Below are 7,938 nucleotides of genomic sequence, written 5' to 3'. Positions count from 1 at the left end.
GTGTTTCTTATTTGATTCATACATGAGTCGTAGGGATTTAAGGACCAACAACAATGTTGATTAATATTGTACAGTGAATCATGTATTATTACATTTTTTATGTGGTGCATTCTTATATACTTCTATTGTTTTAATTGCAACTCTTACATCTCATACACTTTATTATATTGTACATCGACTTAATTTTTAACAATAAAATTGCATCCCACAACCAACTTCTTACTTGATACTCTTTAGTCTAGAGGAGATTATTTTAAAAATTTTAACCTTGAGGTTGTAAGAGTTAGTTATCTTTAACATATCATATGTAAATTTCAATGACAAATTTTACAATAAAACATTGAGCTACACGAATGTCATAATTTCTTTACGTAATAGCTTGTTTTTAAACCAAGCACCGTATATTTCCAATCCATTGTCCATCTCAATGACATGTAATCTCAAGTCAGATCTACCGACCTATTATAGTTTATCGCAATTATTCATTTGAATTCAATGATATGCCATGGTAAACAACTAAACATCAAACTGAACCACGATGTGATCGTCCCTAATTTGTGTTTCGCTGCATTACGCAAGTAGACCTCTAGTGTTTGTAGTTAGATAGGATCCTCTTTATCATATATGTTAAATAAAAGACACTTATCCTAATTTCTTAAATGGTTTGTCAATACCTGATATTTTGTTAAAATCTTAAGTTCAAATATGACCTAAGTATAATTTTGCTTTAAATATATTGTAGTGTGATCAATCTTTATCTTATAGAATCTTAATAATACGCCGAATATATAAATTATCCATTTTAAATAAATTTACACAGTGACATAAAATGATAAGGTAAAAGGCTGACATTTTGATATATTGGAAAACCCACTCTCATGATTTTCCTTTTTAAGGAATTAATGTAGCATCTTCTCCTCATATGTTTCTAAATTTAGCAAATTTTTATTTAATTAAATAAAGACTAGTATTGGACTATTAAGGACGAGGCTTTAGACCAAAAGCGAGACAAGTAGTAGTGGGATCAAGGGCATCCACAATCTCTTGAACTCTATACAGTTCAATGGATTGTCACATCATACATTAAACATTTATATAACACCACCCATAACTCATTAAACATCTATTCAATCCTAATCACCACTTTATTTCTTCTATTAAACCACGATCATTCAACTCTACTCCATGTCATCACTCATACAGCGCGTAGACTATGCGGCCTAACCCATCATATTTAGGGTTTTAAAGTGTATATGAGAGGTTAGGGATTGGATTCTTATAGGTGGTTTGTTACTTGTTTAATATGCATTTATGTTTGTTAACCCTTTTTTAAATGATATTTTACATATTGATTACCTATTTTATTAACTTTTTTATTCTTATTAGCAGCACCCTTGTAACAAACATAAAGTAGGTAATCATTATATAATCATTATGGGTTGTTTAATTATACAAATATGATCTCTTAAGTCAACCATTTGTTACAATTAACCTTGTCAGGAGAAGTTTGTTACTTGGTTAATAGGCGTTTGACTTTCAAAGTTTCAATACGGTTATAAATTTACGGTCTAACTTTAATGTTCCTATTGATTATTTTAATACCTTTTTTAAAAAATTAAATTATATAGAACAGTTTTTGCTGAAGTGGCGGGGGTTCGATTCTTATAGGTGGTATTTATGATTTATTATTTTCCGAAAAAAAGTAAATTGATCCAACAAGTTTGTTTTTTTTTTTTTTAAGTTAACTGTATTGAAGTTTCTATTTATCCAAATGCTTCGAGTTTTTAAATTAGTTTGTTAAGGAGGCTTTATTTTTGTTAATTATTTATCTTTTAAATATTAGGTATGAAGGCAGATAGGTATTTAGAGGTTTTTTTTTATAAAACTGTATAATATCAATATAAAGCATTTAACAATGAAATATTTTAATATTTTAATAGTTCGTTATAAATAGAATTTTCTAATCGGTTAAAGACCGTTTAGACACTTCTGGTTTGTTCAAAGGTCATTTCGAAGCGGTATCTAAGGGGCTATTTAATATGTCTTTTTGCTGGGTCTGCTAAGAGGTTTTGTGTGACCCGATTAGATCCGATTTTTATACCAAACTTAGAAGTCTTGCCTTGGTCAAAATTCCTTTAATATACAAGTCAAAATTCCTTTAATATACCATTTGTTGGACTAGGTCTGACCCGGTTAGACATTGATTCAAGCATATATTACTAGGTCTGCGACTATCAAATTAAATAAGGTAATTTCTTTCTACACACCACTCAATTAAACACCAATCTAATATACGTAAGCTAATCATTCCCATTAGTTAATTATGGGAAATCTTCGGAAAAGTCCTAATATTTTACCCTAATTTACGAAAAAGTCCCAAACTAAAATTTGTTTACGAAAAAGTCTCAATTACCGGTAAAAATGACGATTTGGCCCTATTTTCCCGGTTTACCGGTTTCATTACTTACCCGGTTTTAATAAAGTCTCATTATTTTACCATAATTTATGAATAAGTCCTAAATTATGGTAAAATAATTGGACTTTAATGAAAATTATGGTAAATTAATGGGACTTTAATGAAACCGAGTAAGTATTGAAACCGGAAAAAAATGGTCAAATCGTCATTTTTTCCGGTAGTCGGGACTTTTTCATAAACCAATTTTAGTTTGGGACTTTTTCGTAAATTATGGTGAAATATTATGACTTTTCCGAAGATTTCCCAGTTAATTATTTCATACATTGTTTTCCGAAAATGTAAATTCTTTTCCTTTTTTTTTCTCTCTTTTATATATATATATATATATATATATATATATATATATATATATATATATATATATATATATATATATATATATATAAAACAAATTTTTCTTTTTTTACATTTCAGTAAAAATAACGTTGCAATATAACATGTATTTAACCCAATATTTTTTTTTTGATCTTCAAACTTTCATGTTAATATACTAAAATACTTTTACAATCATAGAATTATAAATAAAACTAAAATAATATATCAGTGTTAGTTTAATTTTACCTATATTTATTTTTTCGTCTATACTTATACGAAATAAAATTGAGATATTTATATGTTAGAGACTATAAATGTAATTTTCATAAATTAGGATATTTAAGTTAATATGAGGGTAAATTTGTTTGGAATATTTTTGTCTTTTAATTTGGAGGTAACAATTCAGTTCGTTATAAAGTTTTTTATGCATGATACTATTAAAAAATGATATTTTTATAAAATCCAAAAAAGATAAAAAAAACAGTTTGTTAGATATATTACTTTTCTTTTATTAAATTTCTTTTTAACGGCGGAAATAAAATTGCAAGGTCCTATTTTCTTTTATTAAAAAAACATATCGTTTACCATCTTGTATTCGTTATAACCATAGGCGGATCTAGTATATGTCCCAGGGTAACCTGAGATACCCCTCAAAAAAAATTTAGCAGTGTAATTTTTTCAGGATTTTTTTTATTGTGTATTAAGCGATTTTTTTTGTTGGGGATACCCATTTACTTGTCGGGGATACCCCATTTACTTTGATCCTGGATCCGCCACTGGTTATAACTACATTTATATGTTTCATTATATGTTCAGTTGATGTTGGTTGATTTAATCATAATTGTGACATACGTAGGTATAGTTCACTTGTAACATCATTATTGGTTGATTAATTTAGTTCGGGATGTTTAATGTTTTTATTTTTATAAAAAATAATAATAAATAAATAAATAACTTCATTGTTACATCGATTTTCATCAACTTCGATAAATATATCGTAATATTTTTTATGAAGAATCAAGAATTTTTTTTTTAGAAAAGCTTCAAGAAAAATGTTTTATAATGGATATAAACATTTGAAGCATGCCAATTTTTTGCACAATCGAAAAAATCATACGAACGTTTTTATTTTTAAGAAGCTTTGGAGTATCTTTCAATTAATTTTAATAATTAAATAAAACAATTATATATATATATATATATATATATATATATATATATATATAGAGAGAGAGAGAGAGAGAGAGAGCTAAGTTATTTTGTTTCTTACATTTATTGTGTACTAGAATGCACCAAAAGAAATTTAGTAAATTAAATAATTATTTAATTAAATAAATATAGATATTAAATGATTTCCATAATTATATGTATATTAAATGATATCCATAATTATAATTCTCTTTTTATAGAAACTAATTAAATCCGTCATTAATGTCAACAATAATATTCTTTCAGAATGAATTCGCATCTAGGTTTTTATATATGACTATATGAGTTTGTATTTTTTTAAGGACTCACTCACTTGAAATACAATAAAGTTGAATGAAATATGAAGAACGAGAGTGTATTCTTATTATGCTGTAATACACTTTCATTCTTCTAGATATGAATTCATTCTGAATGAATATTATTGTTGACATTTGTGACGAATTTATTTAGTTTCCATAAAAATGAGTTATAAGTATGGATAGCATTAAATATACATATAATTAATACTAAATTCCTATTGGTGCATTCTAGCACATAATAGATGTGAGAAACATTTGAACATATATATATATATATATATATATATATATATATATATATATATATATATATATATATATATATATATATATATATATATATATATACCTTAATGAGCATTTAGCCTCAAATGCTGAATTTTAAGAGGTACAATTATTTATGCTATTTGTACAATGAGTTTATGCACTAAAATCGTATCCGATCAGCAAACGACTCAGTCCCCTTTATTCACGGATCTATGGTTATCTAAATAAACTGATTCTACGCCTTCCCCTGTATTCAAATCCTTTCGGCCTTCTTTTTCTGGCTCTCACGCTCTTTTCTATTTAAAATTTAGAAATCTTTCCTCTCTATAAAATGCTCCCCTTCTCTCAATCATCTCTCCTTCTCTCTAACCCTAATTAGCCGCCAGTCACGCCATCTGCTGATGGTGTCTTTTGTTTGAATTTATAAGAAAAAAATAGATTACAATTGAAATGATTTGGAACTGAACTCTCATGGAGGGTTCAAAATCTGCTAACTATGGTTCACCGGTGACCTAACCCTGAATTGGCGGCCTAAACCCCCATTGATCATCAGAACCTGAAGCATGTAAGCTTTTACATAATTATTTTACATTTAAATCTCGATTTTAATTGTAAATCCTAACCCAAGCTTACCGATTTATGAATTATTTTTATTTTGTTTTTGGTTGCTTTTATTAATAACATTCTTTCTTTCCTCGAAATCAGTAAACTTTGAAGAAGGAGATTTGGGTTTTATATTGCATATCCCTAATGCGAGTCGGTCCAAGCACTGAATAATGTCATGCTACGTTTATTCTAAGTAAGGCTACAAATGGGAAGTTGGGTCTAAATCACACTTAATGTCACTGGGATTTGTTGCACCATTTTCTCGCCTCTCGAGTTGCATCAGTAAGCATCTCTATACCTACAGGTTTATTGTTTTGTATTAAATTCTTATTGCAGATAAAATCAAGATTGTGAAAGTTGTTGGTTGTATTGTTAGACTTCACAATTGAATTTATTGAACTTTTATCATATTCAGGTACTAAATTGCTTGAAGGTATTGTATGTTCTATTTGTTTATATTCACAAGTTTCATAGCTTATAATTGTTTTTGTTATTATCTAATGCTATGTGAACTTGCTTGCCAAAATATCTTTTAGTAGCATTGTGTTTGCAATTGGGAATAATTGTGTGTTTTTTTTTATGTTTTAGTAATGGTTTCTCCTAATATTCTAATCATGATTTATTTTTTGTTCCATGTCCACTACTTGCAATGTGAAGGTCCTGATAATATTGCAAAAATAACAAGCATCCTAAGTACAACTTGATTATAGATAACATTATTTCAATTATTCCAGATGGCATACGAATACATTCATAATTACTAATATGAAGTTGATGAAACATAATGAATTCAATATGAAACATACTGAATTCACATTTAGAGCAAAAGCGAGATCACAACATCTCTCTTTCATTTCAAAAGGGTATCATAATCAACTATAACATTAAACGATGAAGGTTTAAAATTCTCAAGATTGTGTCAATTCAACTTTTCTTTCTATCCATCATGTGCTCCTAAAATTGCTAGAAATGAGGTCTTTCAATCAGTTGTATGTACTTTTAATGACTAATTGTTTCATAGATGTGATTTTTTATTTTTTGTTCTTTTGATTTCAGGTTTATATTATTTGTAGAGTTTGTTATTGTATAATCCAATCCAATAGCTCATCAAATCTGATCCGACAACTCCAACAGGTCAGTTACATGCTTTTGCTTCGAAATTAGGCTAAAAAAATCATATAGATTATGCTCATAAATGCTTTTCATGCAGATTTACTACCATGACCTTCTGTTGATACACATGATCTGGAAAACCATACCTTGTAAGGGGTCATTAGGACCAATATGGAAATCCAAATCATCCTGGTAAGAAATAGCTTTTGTTTTGACTACGTTTTTTTTTCTATCATTTCTCTTCCAGCTACTTATAACATTTCACATAAACAGAAGAAATGTTGATAGTAGTTCAAAAAGAACATGAGTGTAGTGCTCAAGAAATAGCAATGTATTTACCCAAATACCAAATCATAGCAATCCACTTTAATTTTTACTAACACAATCAAAGTGCTTACATTTCCCCTGATTATAACAACCAACAAACTGAAACTATTCTATAATCATGAATATTGACAAAGTATGTAGCTCTGACAGGAAAGAAACTAAAAGTAGGTTGCTATTTTAATGTGAGTGGTTGGTTGTGCTTGCATACTCCCCAAGGCTCATGTTTCAAGGTAACATCCTTTATCTGATTTTTGCACCTTTTTTTCATTTTCTTGATAGTTATTATTTTTTACATTAAATATTCCAAGAAGTCAACAATATAAATGATAATTATCCATATAGGCATTTCATTTTATAGATTAGATGCTGAGATTTTCTCTTTATTTTGAATGTTATCAGACCTCAGCCAATGATGACCTAGGTTTTAATGATACATAATAGTGTGACATGAAATTAACTCTGTTTCTAAATCAAAATATTTAAGGTTGAGATTTAAAATCATAGATTTGGCATTTAGCCTTTGTTACAGCTTGACCATTTTGGGCCAAAAGTTTTAGGGGTGAAAAAATAGTACAAAAAAATGTGAACATTCTAGACCAGAAGTTTAAATTGATAAAATATTTAAGCTTCTGTTTTTAAGAACCTGATGTTTTTATGTTTAAGTTTATTAGGTATTCTTAAACATATGATGACAGATGATGAGAACTTTGGCTGAGTGATGATGGGACAATGACTAACAAATGAGCAGGAAGGATTAAAGAGCTAAAATCCATAAACAACAATGATTATTGATAGCATTAATATGAGCATTCCTAGGGATGGACATATGGAAGTGAAGTAAACAAAGAATACGAAAGTAAATGACTTTCGTTCTTTTATTTTTGTAAATGTGAGATGTAATGCTTACATTTAAACAGAAGCTACAATTATAATTTTTAGTTACAAGACTCTTTAATCTGTTGTCATTAAGTTCATCTATTTTTGTATGTATAATGGGTTAATGGATTATATCTTTTTTAATCAATTTTTTATTGGTTTTTTGTATTTTAACATGACTCTTCAGAAACCATTTTTTTTTACATACGATATGCCTAAGATGCGCATTTGGATGAGTTTCATATATTCCAAGTTCAAAGCTTTTTCATTATATTAAAGTTGTATATGTTGAATTTTATAATAAGAGCAGTTTCTTATGTAATTATTTTATTACATGTTTTTTCAAAGTTAAAGTTAAGCTTGAGAGGCAGTTTGTAATTCGTAATGGGATGTCATTTAATTATCTCTTTTGTAATACTTTAAAAATACTTATTTGTTTTAATTTACTTT

This window comes from Lactuca virosa, chromosome 4 (assembly GCF_052849685.1).
Source record: "Lactuca virosa cultivar CGN04683 chromosome 4, Lactuca_virosa_CGN04683_v6, whole genome shotgun sequence".
Taxonomy (NCBI): domain Eukaryota; kingdom Viridiplantae; phylum Streptophyta; class Magnoliopsida; order Asterales; family Asteraceae; genus Lactuca; species Lactuca virosa.
The sequence above is the reverse complement of the archived record's forward strand: the minus strand, read 5'-3'. Positions refer to the sequence as shown.